Genomic DNA, 18126 nt, shown 5'->3' on the forward strand with positions numbered 1-18126 from the left:
CCTTGTGCCCGGCTTTCCTGGCCAGTTAGCTGCCACGAGCTGCGAACTCAAGCTGCAAACCCAATCTACGGACTCAAGCTATGTTCAGGACTGGTAACTATACAGCAGCTACAGAACATTTGATGTTTGTTTGTGTGTATGTGTATGTAGGTATTAGGTATTAGCTATCGGTTATAAATCAAATTATGTTCTCATAATAAACATGGCATATTGGCTTGTCCCCTGAAAATATCCTGTGTATTTTTATCAGCATAACATTCATTGGGCTCTTGGGTTGTGGCTACGGCTTGTGCTATAAAATTGCGTCTGCCTATTTGCTCTCCAAAAAGTCCCAATAGAGTCAATATGCTATTGTTCTTGTTAACTCTAATTCTATCTAGGACCTGCCGAATCTCTGAAGCCGCACAGACGCCCATTAAGCTTCAATGGCATTCAGCTCTTCCCTTATTGCGAGCAAAAACACATTAGAACACCATCTGGAGAAATTGTCCTTTTTTAGGGGTCTCAAACTATCAGCCATGGCTTTTAAGTCAGCGGCTGACATAGGGACTGTGGTGACAGTTGTACTTCCCCCTCCCTCTGCAGGTGTTGTGACTGTAGATTGTCGTATGGCTGCGATAGGGTTTGGGTTAGGTTCCAATCCCTGGGGCTCATTCCATATGTCTCCATTCTAAGCTTCACTAGGGTCCCATTCTGCCTCCCATTCGGGTACCTCATTATCTTGGGCTTGGCCCCATTCTCCTGCCGTCACAGCCGCTACTTGATGTGTAGCAAACCCCAATTTTGTTTTCATAGAATCATAGAATATCAGGGTTGGAAGGGACCTCAGGAGGTCATCTAGTCCAACCCCCTGCTCAAAGCAGGGCTGATCCCCAATTAAATCATCCCAGCCAGGGCTTTGTCAAGCCTGACCTTAAAAACTTCTAAGGAAGGAGATTCTACCACCTCCCTAGGTAACGCATTCCAGTGTTTCACCACCCTCCTAGTGAAAAAGTTTTTCCTAATATCCAACCTAAATCTCCCCCACTGCAACTTGAGGCCATTACTCCTTGTTCTGTCATCTGCTACCACTGAGAACAGTCGAGAGCCATCCTCTTTGGAACCCCCTTTCAGGTAGTTGAAAGCAGCTATCAAATCCCTCCTCATTCTTCTCTTCCATAGACTAAACATCCCCAGTTCCCTCAGCCTCTCCTCATAACTCATGTGTTCCAGTCCCCCAATCATTTTTGTTGCCCTCCGCTGGACTCTTTCCAATTTTTCCACATCCTTCTTGTAGTGTGGGGCCCAAAACTGGACACAGTACTCCAGATGAGGCCTCACCAGTGTCGAATAGAGGGGGACGATCACGTCCCTCGATCTGCTGGCAATGCCCCTACTTATACATCCCAAAATGCCATTGGCCTTCTTGGCAACAAGGGCACACTGTTGACTCATATCCAGCTTCTCGTCCACTGTCACCCCTAGGTCCTTTTCTGCAGAACTGCTGCTGAGCCATTCGTTCCCTAGTCTGTAGCGGTGCATGGGATTCTTCCGTCCTAAGTGCAGGACTCTGCACTTGTCCTTGTTGAACCTCATCAGATTTCTTTTGGCCCAGTCCTCCAATTTGTCTAGGTCCCTCTGTATCCTATCCCTACCCTCCAGCGTATCTACCTCTCCTCCCAGTTTAGTGTCATCTGCAAACTTGCTGAGGGTGCAATCCACACCATCCTCCAGATCATTTATGAAGATATTGAACTAAACCGGCCCCAGGACCAACCCTTGGGGCACTCCACTTGATACCGGCTGCCAACTAGACATGGAGCCATTGACCACTACCCGTTGAGCCCGACAATCTAGCCAGCTTTCTATCCACTTTATAGTCCATTCATCCAGCCCATACTTCTTTAACTTGCTGGCAAGAATACTGTGGGAGACAGTGTCAAAAGCTTTGCTAAAGTCAAGGAACAACACGTCCACTGCTTTCCCTTCATCCACAGAACCAGTTATCTCGTCACAGAAGGCAATTAGATTAGTCAGGCATGACTTGCCCTTGGTGAATCCATGCTGACTGTTCCTGATCACTTTCCTCTCCTCGAAGTGCTTCAGAATTGATTCCTTGAGGACCTGCTCCATGATTTTTCCAGGGACTGAGGTGAGGCTGACTGGCCTGTAGTTCCCAGGATCCTTCTTCTTCCCTTTTTTAAAGATGGGCACTACATTAGCCTTTTTCCAGTCGTCCGGGACTTCCCCCGATCTCCATGAGTTTTCAAAGATAATGGCCAATGGCTCTGCAATCACATTCGCCAACTCCTTTAGCACTCTCGGATGCAGCGCATCCGGCCCCATGGACTTGTGCTCGTCCAGCTTTTCTAAATAGTCCCGAACCACTTCTTTCTCCACAGAGGGCTGGTCACCTCCTCCCCATGCTGTGCTGCCCAGTGCAGTAGTCTGGGAGCTGACCTTGTTCGTGAAGACAGAGGCAAAAAAAGCATTGAGTACATTAGCTTTTTCCACATCCTCTGTCACTAGGTTGCCTCCCTCATTCAGTAAGGGGCCCACACTTTCCTTTTGAGGTAGTTAATAATAGATTCACAGCAGTTGTTATTGGCAGGGGCTCTACCTTGTTCTAACGTTAATTTTTTTTAGCATTTCCTGTAAAACCAGATTTTCTTTTTGTTTTTTTTTATTTGTTTAGATAATTCCCTTTTTTTATTTTTGAGAATCTCTAACTGGCTTTGGACCCCAGTGGCCAGTATTTTCCATTTATTAGTTTCTTGTTCAGATACACTGAGTTTTTTATGCAGTGCGGCGTTCTCCTCCTGGCAGCTAGCCAAGCGAAGGAACGCATCATTGCATGCTTCCCACAATAGCCAGATTGCAGCCGAGTCTCTTTTTATCGGGGTTGATGGCCTGGAGACCAACAGATATTTTGCCAATTTATCTTCCAAATCAGCTATAGTATGGACATCGGCTAATGCTTGTTCAGTCCATGGGCTGTGCCCAAACTTTTGCAAAATTGTCTTAAAAGGAGTCATTTCCTGTATGAATGGCAATTTTTTCTGCTCTTTTTGAGCTTTGTCCTTAGGGGACTCCTTTCACCTAAATATATTTTTTATTTATTTATTTTTTACCTTTATAACTTTTCTGTGCCCACGCTCGTGCTGGGACTTACAAAACACAAAAGTCCATACCCACTAAAAACTCTGCCTGACAGAGCAGGAGGGGGAAATGCTAAGGCCCTTACTTTTGGGCTCAATCCTGCTACGACCGAGGGTATATTCACCTATGCAATTTTTCCCTGATAGATGAGTAGGAGCAAGGACTCTAATTCTCCCCCTTATGGCCTGGCACCTCTAGGATGGGGGGTGTATTTACCTAGATAGTTTGTATATATTTTATCTATATAGTTTTCCCCGACAGACGGGTCGGAGCGAGGACTCTAATCCCTCCCCTATTGTCCGGCACTTCTAAGACTGGGCGTGTGCACACCTGAATGATTGATCACTGTATACGTATGGTATACCTTTTAGCAATATTTAACAGTATTTTCAACAATCACAGTGCATGTCTTCCCCCTTTTGCAATTCTCCACCAAAACTGTTATGCTGATAAAAAGCACACTGGTTCTTTTTGAGGGAAAAAGGCAATACGCCATGTTTATTCAAGATACAACAATTAGCATATGCATTTAATCACCCCCCCCCCCCCCCCCACACACACACACACTGTCCCGCCAGTCGATGTTATAGTTACCAGCTAGGTTGATCACGGGTAGGTAGGAGCCCGGTTCTTTCGGTCATGACACAATGCTCCAGGGAAGTCTTGGCAGGATGAACCCAAAGTTTCATGGCAAGGCACCCTGTTTCTATAGTGATTTTCCTTCATTTGGACCAATGAGTTTTGCACCGTTATGCTGTAATCAATTGTTGTTTGACGAGTGCTTGTTTTTTAAATTGTTCTTCTCATTCTTTATCTTGTTCTTTCATTAAGTCTTTTAGGGAGTTATCCCATACTGGTTTTGATTACAGCTATTTTGTTCCCATTGATAGGTTCCTGTCTTCTTTTTAGAGTCGTCAATCTGTCCTCCTTTGACATTTCAATAGGGGTGTGTTGCAGCCTCCTGGCACCCTTGCATATGTCTCCGGTTCCTTCCTAGAACATTTGGTTTAGTGATGGCCTTTACACTTATTTTTTAACACACATTTCTCATTCACACACAAAACAGAATTAATTTACACAGAATATTTTGAACAGGAACATTAAGTTGCAATGCAAAAGAAAAACAATCATTGCATTCTTTTACTTATTTTAAAATGCTAAACCTACAACAAAGTGGTGACCCTCAAAGGTCTGTTACTGCCTTGAAATCAGTCCGGACACAAAGAGATCCTGCTGATGCATCTCTACCAATGGCACATCAGGCCAATCAATACATTTAATACATGCTATATTATTATCTTATTATTTTTTATTCTTCATATTAAATTATACAAAAAGCCTACTACTACACTAGGACGAGTCCCGTATGAGTATGAGTGTGGCAGGATTGCTTCACACCACTGATGTCTCCAACCTCACATTTTTCCTGATTTTGTAGGCAGTGGGATTATTTATTTATTTAAATAAGTTATGAAGACACGGTCAGAATTTTACCAGTAGCAGCTGGCCAACAAAATGATGCCTTAGGAGACTGATAGCAGACTTACTCGTAGAAATACTAATTTTACAAGTGCAATTATTGTTTTTTTTTCTCAGCCCTGGCTTCCCGCCTGTCAATAATGAACAATTAATGAAGGATAAGGGTAGGGTAAGGGTATTTGTGTAGCCAGATGTGTACATTTTGGTCATATTTGAACAAAACTGTCTATAGTTAGAGAGAATCTTCTTTTCCCCATATATGCTTTAATTATTAATCGATTTTGATAAAATTTGAAATGGAGTCAGTTTTTTCTTTTTTAGAGACCCCTCATATTGCGAGGCCCTAAGCTGTAGCTTAGTTATTTTATGTCTTAATCCAACCTTGGGTGTAGGAAAATCCCTGCTCCCAGGCTTCCCTCCATCGTGCTTAGATCATCTCCCTCCATACGGCTGAGTCTGACTCCTGCCCCCGCGCTGCCCCCTGTGGCCATTTCACTCCTCTCCATGGGCAGAGACTCCCCCAGGGCAGTAAATGCTGGGACTTTCCCATTGCTCTTTAGCCCCATTGCATTCACTGGCTCCCCTCCTTCCCGTCATTACATTCCTGCCCACATTACCTACACACTCTAGGGGCACCCACCCTTACCCTGTTCCTAGGGCTCAAGGCACAACCCTGTTAATTTAGGCACCCACTCATACCCTTCTGTTGTCTCAGGGCGTAACCTCACACTCTGCAGCTTTGCGGGGTCTTTTACCAGTGAAAGCACTTTACACAGTAATATCCTTACCTCTCTTATGAACAAATACCAAAACAGAATGCACACACTAAGCATACAATGCTCACCATTCCCAATAAGGCAGATGAAGTTTTCCTGATGGCCAGTCAAGATACGGTCACTGGGGACTCCGGCATTCTGTACGATGTGATTTGCAGGGTGTTGAGTTCTAGCAGCTCTGATCTTGGGCTGGGTCCTGGAATTGGTTCCAAAGAACTTGCTTTTGAACCCCAGTTTATATAGTGAAATGTGAGTCCTGCTTAGCTATACTGTAACCAATCATTTTACTAAAGTATTACAAAATAATTCTTTGACCAATCCTAATATATTGTAAAACAATTATTTAACCAATTATACCCCACCACCTTAGATGATTTTAACCTTGTAAAATTAGTTATGTAACAGACAGAAACAAAGAACGAGATAGAAACCACACAGATAAACAATAGAGAAGTGGGGATCATAAAAGCAAAACAATAAAGAAGTAGAAGTTTCACACCCAGGTTGATAAGTGATTCCTTGCCAGACAGAATGCTATCAAACAAAGGGTTTTTTACACATTTTAATATCTGTTTTCTTTATCTAGTCATGGTGGGTGCTATTAGGACAGGATCTTCTTCTTAACAGCCTGATATTACACAATCTTAATGTAATTTAGGTGGAATGTGAGGATGGGACTTTCTTCTTCTTGGCTCATGGCTGCTGCTCTCTTAGTATGGCTGCAGAAAAAGGCCTCAGACCTTACAGATACTGTATATACAAGGGAGCAGTTCAGCCCAGTCTGGGCTGATGGAGGAAGAGAGCGTACGCACACGCTATGAGCTCCTGCCAGGAAGCTGCTAGAGCTGCAGACTGTGGAGGCCAAACATGCCGAGTCCACTGTGGGACCTCGGTCGACCATGCACACAGAGGGAGACAGGCGGCCACTGATGGCAGAGGAAAATGCCGGAGCTGAAATCATACTAGGAAGCAGCCCAGGAAGAGCATTTTTTGAGATTGGAACCTGAACCCAGGGCTACTGGTTTTACAGGGCCCTGGGCTGGGACCCAGTGGAGTACGGTGGACCCAGGTCCCCGTACTCCCCCTGGGTGCAGCGGGTGCCCAAGGGATTGGGTGCTACTGCCAGAGATAGTGACGATTGGGCACTGCTACCAGAAGCTAGAGCCGCGAGGCGCTACAGCCTCAGATTGATTGATTCTCGCCACTGAGGACAGGGGCAGCCATACTGACTCTGGCCACAGGGCCTCGCTGCCCCAAGGGCAAGGGCAGCACCATAGACTCTGGCCATGGGGCTACTCTGCCCTGAGAGCAAGGGCAGCTCCCCGATCTCCGGCTACTAGGCCCCACTACTCTGAACGCAAGGAGCCACACTCATGGAAAAGGGGCATTTTGTCCCCTTTCTTTCCCCGACAGCCTGAAATCACACAACACCCTGCTACCTAAACCAGAATGCTGACAGAATGTGTAGCTGACAGTTCTACAGGCACAACACGCTTCTCCCACCATCCATTGCCTGAAACTCTTCTGAACATGGAATCAAAGCCCCTTAATCCCTGTATCTTTTGTTTTTCATTTTTATCTCTCCCCCCACCCCAAATTCCCCTCTCTCGTTACTTCACCTATTGCTCTGTGTCGACTCCAGAAGCAGTAACCGGCCAGGGCCATGAGAACAGCCAGGAGAGCCAGGATCACCCAGAGAGTCACTTCTGAGGGATTGACCCTTGGGAAAAACAGCTCTGCAAGAGAAAGTGTCATTGACTTGGGAGCAAACACATGCAGAATGAAGGCAGGATACTTTGACAAAGGTGACACTGTTCCTAGTTAAAAGAATCTCACAGGGAAATACACAGGGAGATGTTGATCCTTTGTGCTTTATTATTAAGCCAAAGAAAGTCCAGGCTTTAGTCTTCTTACTGAGCATGGTTAATTAATGGGAGGGGGTGTGTTGGGGGTAGGGAGGGGCATGGAAATTTAGAGTAAAAATTCCTCCTGGGCCTTGGAGTGATGCTTGCTATAGGGTCCTTGCTATGTGATTATTGTGGTTATTATTGAAAACTGTGTAGAAATCACAAACTGTCACTTTGAATACTGAGGGTTTTTCTGGTGCTGCTTCCAGGCTAGGGGGCTATGTCAGGACCATGCAATCTGGGTCCTCAGCAGTCAATCTGCAAAGACCCAGCCTACAGCGAGGTAGGCCATGTTCTGCCTCTCTGCCTAGGAGAGCAGCCTGCTTTCTCACTCTCTGTACTTGGCTGTTGTGTCTTAGAGTTCTGGATTCTTATGAATAAAGCAATGTTAAAGCCATCCAGGAAGAGTATTTATGTTTTGTTTCCAACTCTCTGTGGGTATGCTGTGAACACAAAAATCATGTGATACTGGGCATACCATAAGCTTATCAGCAGGGCAGCACGATGAGATCTCAGATGAATACTGCTTGAAAAATGCATTTAAACATTTAGACATTATTATTATAGTGATGAACTACTCATTCTGTACTAACAAAGTTATTTGGTAGATGATAACACATACAAATTTGAACCTTTTTTCTAAAAGTTAAGATACTCTTAGCTAAGAGTTTGTTTCTACATGTTTTGAGCCTGATCCTTTATTGCTAGCACTGCCAAAACTCTCATCAACCTGGTTATGCGAGAATGGCAGGATCAGGCCCTTTGTGTGACTGTGAAATAAAAAAAACCCACCATGAACATTCATGGGATGATGATGGCTGTGGAACTCTGCATTTACTGCCTTCTGTGCAATTAAATACAAGTTACGGCCTGATACTTAGTTCTCCCTGGGGCAAAACTCTCATTTAGGATGGTGGGAGTTTTGCCAGAATCTGCACTGCAGGACAGGGCCCATAGTGCAGCTTTTACTCTGATGTGGTATTTTTAGATGTAATCTGAGGCTATGTCTACACTAAACAGCTTTTATCAACATGGCTGTGTCATTACAGCCGTGTCACTAAAAGTCATGTAGTGTACCCACTATTTGTCAGCTCTCCTGCCGACAAAAAACTTTCACCCCCAACAAGTGGTGTTTGCATTGTCGGCAGAAGAGTGCTCCTGCTGACAACGCGCTGTTCACACTGGCACTTGTCGTGGCAAAATTTTGTCTTTTGGGGAGATGCGGGGGGGGGGCAGAACACTTCTGAAAGACAAAAGTTTTGTCATTCAATTGCCAGTGTAGACATACCCTAAGGGTATGTCTACACTATGAAATTAGGTCGAATCTATAGAAGTTGGTTTTGTAGAAAGCGTTTTTATACAGGCGATTGTGTGTGTCCCCATACAAATGCTCTAAGTGCATGTAGTCGGCGGAGTGTGTCCACAGTACCGAGGCAATTGTCGACTTCCGGAGTGTTGCACTGTGGGTAGCTATCCCACAGTTCCCGCAGTCTCCGCTGCCCATTTGAATTCTGGGTAGAAATCCCAGTGCCTGATGGGGCTGAAACATTGTTGTGGGTGGTTCTGGGTACATATCATCAGGCCCCCCTTCCCTCCCTCCTTCCGTGAAAGCAAGGGCAGACAATCGTTTTGCGCCTTTTTTCTTGAGTTACCTGTGCAGACGCCATACCACGGCAAGCATGGAGCCCGCTCAGCTCACTGTCACCGTATGTCTCCTGGGTGCTGGCAGACATGGTACGGCATTGCTACACAGCAGCAGTTTATTGCCTTTTGGCAGCAGACAGTGCAGTATGACTGGTAGCCGTCATTGACGTAGTCCAGGGTGAATCATAGAATCATAGAATCATACAATATCAGGGTTGGAAGGGACCCCAGAAGGTCATCTAGTCCAACCCCCTGCTCGAAGCAGGACCAATTCCCAGTTAAATCATCCCAGCCAGGGCTTTGTCAAGCCTGACCTTAAAAACCTCTAAGGAAGGAGATTCTACCACCTCCCTAGGTAACGCATTCCAGTGTTTCACCACCCTCTTAGTGAAAAAGTTTTTCCTAATATCCAACCTAAACCGCCCCCACTGCAACTTGAGACCATTACTCCTCGTTCTGTCATCTGCTACCATTGAGAACAGTCTAGAGCCATCCTCTTTGGAACCCCCATTCAGGTAGTTGAAAGCAGCTATCAAATCCCCCCTCATTCTTCTCTTCTGCAGACTAAACAATCCCAGCTCCCTCAGCCTCTCCTCATAAGTCATGTGCTCTAGACCCCTAATAATTTTTGTTGCCCTTCGCTGGACTCTCTCCAATTTATCCACATCCTTCTTGTAGTGTGGGGCCCAAAACTGGACACAGTACTCCAGATGAGGCCTCACCAGTGTCGAATAGAGGGGAACGATCACGTCCCTCGATCTGCTGGCTATGCCCCTACTTATACATCCCAAAATGCCATTGGCCTTCTTGGCAATAAGGGCACACTGTTGACTCATATCCAGCTTCTCGTCCACTGTCACCCCTAGGTCCTTTTCCGCAGAACTGCTGCCTAGCCATTCGGTCCCTAGTCTGTAGCGGTGCATTGGATTCTTCCATCCTAAGTGCAGGACCCTGCACTTATCCTTATTGAACCTCATCAGATTTCTTTTGGCCCAATCCTCCAATTTGTCTAGGTCCTTCTGTATCCTATCCCTCCCCTCCAGCGTATCTACCACTCCTCCCAGTTTAGTATCATCTGCAAATTTGCTGAGAGTGCAATCCACACCATCCTCCAGATCATTTATGAAGATATTGAACAAAACCGGCCCCAGGACCGACCCCTGGGGCACTCCACTTGACACCGGCTGCCAACTAGACATGGAGCCATTTATCACTACCCGTTGAGCCCGACAATCTAGCCAGCTTTCTACCCACCTTATAGTGCATTCATCCAGCCCATACTTCTTTAACTTGCTGACAAGAATACTGTCCAGCACCCCAAACCTCCTCCCAGAGCCTGCACCCTCTCCCACACCCAAACTCCCTCCCAGAGCCTGCACCCCACACCTCCCCCTGCCCCCAAACTCCCTCCCAGAGCCTGCATCTCACACTTCCTCCTGCACCCAACGCCTTGCCCCAGCCCGGTGAAAGTGAGTGAGGGTGGGGGATAGCGAGCAACAGATGGAGGAGGGATGGAGTAAGCGGGAGTGGGGCCTCGGAGAAGGGGTGGAACAGGGGCATGGCCTCAGGGAACCGGTGGGGCAAGGGTCTTTGGGTTTGCATGATTAGACAGTTGGCAACCCTACCAGGGGGGCATATGGAAGTCTTGGCTGTACCAGACGAGTGCGGCCAGCAGCGCAGCCGGCAGCTCGCTGGGCACCAGCCAGCGCAGTCGCAGCGACACCCAGATGTCAGGCGGACAGTGTCCACGCGGGCGCAGCTTGTGGGTGCAGGGAGGCCCATTGACTGTTCTGCCTGGGTCCCAGACTTCCTGTCAGCAGGGCTGCAGGCTGTAGAAGGGGGTGAAGTGATGGGTGCAGAGGGTGTTTGGGGGAGAGGGGCAGATGCCAGGAGGTCAGGGGGACAAAGGGAGGGGGAGCTCTAGAGGGCCAGAGGTGGGTGGAGGGCAGGGGCACGTGCCAGGGAGACAAAGTGGGGGGACGAGCAGGGGCCAAGGGGAGCAGAAAGGGGTTGAAAGAAGGGGGTGGGGTGACGTGAGGTGGAGGGGGGCAGGATAGAGGCAGGGGCCAGGTGAGCACAGGGGTGAGGGAAAGTTAAGGGAGGGGCACTTGCCATGGGTGAAGGGGGGCAGGCCCCAGGGAATCTCTGTTGGTCTGGGGCCATGTGTGGTTGGTTTGTTACTAAGAACAAGTCGGTGCCGTCCCCACACACAGGACAAAGACGCAATAATCAGATAATCAAATCTCCCAGGATTGTCTGGCAGATCCTGGCGTGTCTCTGCGTCTCACATGTTTCCGATCCTCAGACAGGATCTTGCTCCCTCCATCTGGGAGAAGCTGCACCGGGGGCCAGTCCCAGTTCACACCCGCGCAGCGTGTCTGCACTGGGGTTTGCACAGGGGCACGCACATGCCTGAGACACTGCTGTGCCAGGGGCCGTAACCCCTTCTCTCACTGGGGTTATGGATCAATAATTACAGGGTCACTGGAGCAAGGCAGCTGGACTCTGGGCTCCCAGGTGGGGACCCGACCCACCGGGCTGCAGGGTCATTCTCACTCCCACGCTCTGGCAGCCGTGGCAGTGTTTAGACACAGGGGGGCGTCTTCAGCAGGAGAGATTGAGGGAGCCCCATGTCAGACACCCGGAGCCCAGCGGTTCCAGCCCTCACCTGGTAGGGGGGAGACTCCCATTCCAATTCCTGTCCCACATCCCATGGCGGGATGGAACCGGGGGCTCCCCGCTGAGGGCCCGGCCATGGGGCTACAGGCTGGAAGGGAAGCGGCAGCAGATTTTCCTGTCTATTGAAACTCGTCAGGAAACTCGGCATGAATCGGCAAATAGTGTCAGTCGACCCGAAATATAATTTTTCAGCAAAAAAACTATTTGCACCCAAATTTCACCCAGCTCCACTGTCTGAGCAACTTAGGAGCCCAATTCCCAGTGACTTGCGGTGAGTGACTCTCAGCATCCCCAAAAACACACAGGTACGGCCAGGCCAGACTCAGGACATCAGCTATGAAACACTCCAGAGCTGCTATTTAATTTGCAATGGGTAGAAAAAATCCCCCTGGGCCCGATCTCACCCCCACAAATCAGGCTGAAAATGGAGACTCGGCTCCAGCCTCAACTCTTTGCCCGGAGTGATTTGTCCCATGGACTCTTCCAGCGGCACAGATCCTCTGCAGATACACCTGGGCGTCTCCCAGAACGGATAATGGTCCCAGAGACCGTCTCAGAGCCCCAGGGGCTCAAATGTCTCCATCTAACGACTGCACCAGCCACCCCCATTGCTCTCATTAACCAGCCCTGGGTCAGACACGCTGGGAACTTTCACACCCAGACTCTGGAGACATTTTGGGTTCATCTACACAGCCCAAATAGCTCTTCACTGCTCTTTTCAGCGTGCATGGCTGCTTTAGCCCTGTTCACCACAGCATCACCCGGGGAGCTCATGTTGAATGGCTTGCCCAGCATGGCCCCTAAATCCTCTTCATGCTCAGTGCTTTCCTGGATACACTTCCCCATTCTGTAGCTGTGGCCTGCATGCTTTGTTGCTAGCTATAGGACCCTTCAGTTGGTTCTTTTCCAACTTGTTTTCTTTGAATGGGTCCAGCTTATCAAGGGATCCGATTGCTCTGTGTCACTGCCCTGTCCTCATCATTAATTACCACTCTGCTACTATTTTATCACCCACCAATGTTAGCAGCAGTGATTTTTTATTTGGGTTGCTGTTCATTGATATTTATTTTCAAGATTTAGTCCCTGAGAGCCTCTTCATATCCCTAGTGCCCAGAACCTGCTCCGCACAGCACAGCAAGAAAAGGCCGCCCAGCACAGCTGTGCCCTAGGGGCTAAGCACAGAACAAACTTAGGAGCTTGTGTCATCCATAGCTTCTGAGCAACATGTGGGGGTCATCAGCTTACAAATACACTCTAGACCGGTAGCGTAGACAGGCCCCAAACGTATCTAAGTGTCCCACTTTGAAAAAAAGGAGAGAAAAAAACAGAACCTTGAGTAGCTTTATTTTATAGTGGTGGAAACTGAGGCACACAGAAGCAAAGAGATTCGCTCATGGTCAAAAAGCCAGGAATAGAAAATGGCAGATCTGCTGATAGTCAGTCCTGGGCCCTAGCCGTGTTTGTCCTGGCCTCTCTGCTTCAGCTCCAGTAACAACCTGAGTAGAGGTTTTCTTCTTCTCCGTGTCCTTTAACTTCACGTCACTGGAGAAGAAAGATTTTCTCTGACCAGCTGGCTCGAATGCATGGAGATGTCTTTCCAGAAGATGTGCTCTGGCTCAGTCCCATGTCATAGGTTTTCTGGAGGAAGCACTCGGTGCCATTCTAGGCCTTGTGTTACACAGAAGATGGACAGAATGGTCCTTTCTGACCTTAATGTTTTTCTTTCGCTAGGAGGATAATGCTGGACATTTTCTCTCATTCACTTTCCTTTGGAATAATTTCAATCCAGTCCAAAGGATTTCCTCTTCCATTGTGTCTTCAGCACCTTTCCTAGCAAACAGTTACTGTTAGAGCACAGGTTTCCAGTATCAGGCTGTCCCAGAGTGAGATGGCCATGAAAGGGGTAGTAGATTAACTGAGCCTATCCCCCAGGGAAGGGAATAAGTGCAGGGGTCACATGAGAAGGAGCAGCATGTAACTAGGATCCAGGCCTGCTGGGCGATATAAGGACAGTCTGTGCTCAGCCAGGAGAGACCCGCAGTGGGAGCAGGCCTGGGAGGGGCTTGGATAGTCCTTTCAAGGCAGTTTCGGTACACAGTAGGGGATGGAACAGCCAAGTTGCTAGGGTTGGGAGCTGGGCCTCCTGGCAGTGTCCAGGAATGAAAGCACAGCATCTGCCAGGAAGAGTCCCCACAGAGGGACACCGTAATCTCCCAAGGAGGAAAAAGGCTCTCCCTGCCATTTCTTAACCTCATGGGGTGTTCTCCTGCTCTGCCAACCCCAGCCCTATTTCAGCATCTCCAGGTGCCTGAGGGAGCAGGCACCAGAGGCCATCCTGCAGCTGGGACAGAGATGAAGGTTGATGACCTACCTGCCCACGGTGACCATGGTGCAGGACAGCCCCCAGGACATGCGAATGCAGCTCCAGATCTGGGAGCAGCTTCCCTTTGCTGGCACGAGACCTTGCAGGTTGCGGGGGGTGAGACAGGCACCAACTTTTGGTAACCCTCAGTGGGATCAGAGGGTAATAGTTTGTAGAAAGTGGTGTTGGGGAGCTTTACAGAAACTAGGCAAACCATTTACAACACACACTTTGCTTCTCTACAAAATAAAAAGGACACTAAACGATCTAAACTACTACATGCCACAAGGGGCCACAACAGTGGTTCCCTTAACCCACCCAGCAATATTGTTAATCTATCCAACTATACTCTTAGCCCAGCAGAAGAATCTGTCCTATCTCGGGGCCTCTCCTTCTGCCCCTCCACTCCCACGAACACGATACCGTTCTGTGGTGACCAAGAATCCTATGTTCGACGTCTCCGACTCAAGGAATATTTGCAACACACCTCTGAACAACATACTAACCCACAGAGACCTTCCTACCAACACTACAAAAAGAAGGATTCTGGGTGGACTCCTCCTGAAGGTCGAAACAACAGACTGGACTTTTACAGAGAGTGCTTCCGCCGACGTGCACGGGCTGAAATTGTGGAAAAGCAACATCACTTGCCCCATAACCTCAGCCGTGCAGAACACAACGCCATCCACAGCCTCAGAAACAGCTCAAACATCATAATCAGAAAGGCTGACAAAGGAGGTGCTGTCGTCATCATGAATAGGTCGGAGTATGAACAAGAGGCTGCTTGGCAGCTCTCCAACACCACTTTCTACAAGCCATTACCCTCTGATCCCACTGAGGGTTACCAAAAGAAACTACACCATCTGCTCAAGAAACTCCCTGAAAAAGCACAAGAACAAATCTGCACAGACACACCCCTTGAACCCTGACCAGGGGTCTTCTATCTTCTACCCAAGATCCATAAACCTGGAAATCCTGGACGCCCCATCATCTCAGGCATTGGCACCCAAACAGCAGGATTGTCTGCTTATGTAGACTCTCTCCTCAGGCCCTATGCTACCAGCACTCCCAGCTATTTTTGAGACACCACTGACTTCCTGAGGAAACTACAATCCATCGGTGATCTTCCTGAAAACACCATCCTGGCCACTATGGATGTAGAAGCCCTCTACACCAACATTCCACACAAAGATGGACTACAAACCATCAGAAACACTATCCCCAATAATGTCATGGCAAACCTGGTGGCTGAACTTTGTGACTTTGTCCTCACCCATAACTATTTCACATTTGGGGACAATGTATACCTTCAAATTAGTGGCACTGTTATGGGTACCCGCATGGCCCCACAGTATGCCAACATTTTTATGGCTGACATAGAACAACGCTTACTCAGTTCTCGTCCCCTGATGCCCCTACTCTACTTGCACTACACTGATGACATCTTCATCACCTGGACCCATGGAAAAGAAGCCCTTGAGGAATTCCACCATGATTTCAACAATTTCCACCTCACCATCAACCTCAATCTGGACCAGTCCACACAAGAGATCCACTTCCTGGACACGACAGTGCTAATAAGCGATGGTCACATAAACACCACCCTATACCGGAAACCTACTGACCGCTATTCCTACCTGCATGCCTCCAGCTTTCATCCAGACCACACCACACGATCCATTGTCTACAGCCAAGCTCTACGATACAACCGCTGGAGTGTGGCTGCTCCCAGGAACCCTGCAGATCCGGGTTAATGACCTATGGGTCATGACAGTGAGTGATCTCTCCCCGCTCAAACCTCTGCACGAAACAGTCTCCAGAGTCCCGGACGCATCCTCTGAGAATAAAAAAACAAAGTCATGATGACAAATAGGCTATGTAACAGGAGCCCCCTCTTTGTTGCAACAGCCCCAAGTGCCCAGAAGAGTGGACAGTTCTTACCTCCAGGAGATGTCTGGGATCTTCCATCTAAGCCTCAATGGGACCCATGTTTCTTGGTCTGACAGGATGAGATCATCTATCCCCACTGCTCCCTGCGCTGGGCTGGCTGCAGCACACATCTGTGTAATAGGCTGGGCCAGAGAGATGTTACAATCAGGGTCCAGGCACCCCAGAAGGAGAACAGAGGGTCTGAAACCAGAAGACGAAGCAATCAAATCAGCGGATTCGACAGATAAGTTTTCTACCCTACAGGGACATCAAAGAAGGTCTGTTAGGAAAGCTGAGATGTCAGTCTGGAAACTGCAAAGGCAAAGATTGTGACTTGTTAAGATTCAGTTTTAGTCACTACAAAGTGTGTTTTGTTTTGTTTTGTTTGTCTGTTTGAAATTTGTCTCTTTCTCTTGCTTTGTATCACTTAAATCTCTTCTTTGTTACTGTGCTTCCCAAAGCACCTCAGTGTTGTGTGTTCGAGTGAAGTGTGAGTCTCCAGCCTACCTAACAGGCTGAGCTGTGCCCTGTCTTTTTGAAGGTAGCGAATAATTTCTGAGTGGTGCTGGGCCCAGAGTCCAAGGGCAGTTCACCAGACATCTCGTGTGAAGCCCAAAGCGACCAAAGGAGCAGGAGAGATTCAGGCCCCACTGACCCATGGGAACTTCCCAGAGAAGAGGCTACACAGTGCTCCAGACACAGCCAGCAGGATCCCTCCCACAAGCTGGGCCACGTCCTTCCCCTCCCAGCCCCACAGCTTCCTCCCCACCCCAGCCTCAGGAACCCCTCCCACTTCCGTGCTGTCCCCACCCACTCTCCAATACCAGGCTGTTTCCAGAATGGAAGCAGGTGTGTACCAGAGTTCATTCACTGCTAGATGCTGGCCAGGCCTCGTGTCACCGCTTTCTGGCTGGGCTATCAACCCCGCTGATACTCACTCTTGCAGTTTCTTGGCTGGGAACTCAGCCCTCCAACCAGGTGACTGTCCTTTAGTCCACTCCTTCCTGGGTCGTGCTCCTTGCAAACAAAGTCCAAAAATGTCTTGAACAGAAACAAGGCCTTCCACCCTTGTGGGGAGTTTTTCCTCACCCTGATTTCAGCTCGGCCTGCCCTTCTTGGGTATCTGTGGTCTTCTACGTCCCCTTCCTTAGAGATGGTGAGAGAACCCAGTCCTATCCTGGACTTCAGGGTTTGGCCCAAGGCCGTCTACTGAACAGCTCGCTCTGCTTCTGGACTTTTGCTGCTGTTTGCCCTTGTTTCCTCTCAGGTGGGGCTCACTTGGTTATCAATTTAGCCTAGCCCCAGGCTTGGCATCCACAGGCCAAGCCACCCTGTTAAATACCCTCCTCCTTCAAATCCGGTCCAGCCCGGCTGACAGGTTTGTTGAGGGGATGGTGAAACCCCATTGCTGATTAGAAGGAGGTCAGAGTCTGTTCTCTAGGAGCTGAAGGTTCGTTTGTCCTGCTGCAGGAAGTGGAGCTGGAGAGCAGAGATGTTAGGTGAATGAGACTGCAGGATGGAGTTGGAGACTGAGGGACAGGAGCCTCCTCCCAGAAATGCTCCCAGCCAGGCTATGCTGCAGGGATCCCATTTCTCCCCGCAAGAAACCCATATGCCCAAAGAAGTCAATGGCTCTTACCTCCAGGAGGTAGCGGGGTCTTCCCTCTCAGCCTCTTTGAGAACTAGCACTGCTTGGTTTCCTCGGACAAGGTGACCTGTCCCCACTGCTCCCTGAGGTGACTCAGCTTCTGATTGCACCCATCTGGAAGGCTGTCCCACACCCCAGGACCTAGAAGACAGGGTGGGAGGAGGCTTCTATTCCTGTCAGACTCTGAGAGCCCAGAGAAGGGCCAAAGGAAGAATAAAGGGCAGGAGGTGAAGCTAGCCCTGAGCCTCTGTCCCATCCTCACCTCCTCAAATGTGGAGCTTCCTGAGCTTCAGCTGGACAGACAGTCTGTAGTCCTGACCCAAAGGTCCTTCTGCGCCATATGGGGCAGGAAGATCTCTGCCTGAGAGCAAGGGGAATGGGATGGGGGTGAGATCAAGGAAAGAGGGGAGGGGTATGGGTGTGAGGGAAACAGCTCCTGCCCCAGATGAAGGAATTTGGGGGGCCGAGGGAAGGACCTAGCTCCACAGAGAGGGGAGAGAGTTTCTGTGAGTGCCAGGGGCCTCCATTTCCGCTTCCACTAGCCCCCCATTTACAATGAGCCAG

The 18126-nt window shown here is 48.8% G+C and overlaps 1 protein-coding gene and 2 long non-coding RNA genes across 3 annotated transcripts in view; 1 reads left to right on the forward strand and 2 right to left on the reverse strand.

The window, feature by feature from the left end:
- The window catches only part of LOC141998857 (E3 ubiquitin-protein ligase TRIM21-like), a 302786-nt gene that overhangs the window by 36217 nt on the left and 248443 nt on the right, over positions 1-18126 (reverse strand). The gene's annotated exons all lie outside the window — the stretch shown is intronic.
- LOC141998771 (uncharacterized) overlaps positions 1-18126 on the forward strand; it is a 33557-nt gene that overhangs the window by 6527 nt on the left and 8904 nt on the right. The gene's annotated exons all lie outside the window — the stretch shown is intronic.
- Positions 3755-7127, reverse strand: LOC141998773 (uncharacterized). Its single transcript, XR_012641920.1, has 3 exons — positions 7013-7127; positions 5462-5589; positions 3755-4131 (listed from the first exon to the last, which is right to left on the reverse strand). It is a non-coding gene; the product is annotated as an uncharacterized LOC141998773 (long non-coding RNA).

The sequence above is a fragment of the Natator depressus genome, chromosome 14 (assembly GCF_965152275.1).
Source record: "Natator depressus isolate rNatDep1 chromosome 14, rNatDep2.hap1, whole genome shotgun sequence".
Classification (NCBI taxonomy): domain Eukaryota; kingdom Metazoa; phylum Chordata; order Testudines; family Cheloniidae; genus Natator; species Natator depressus.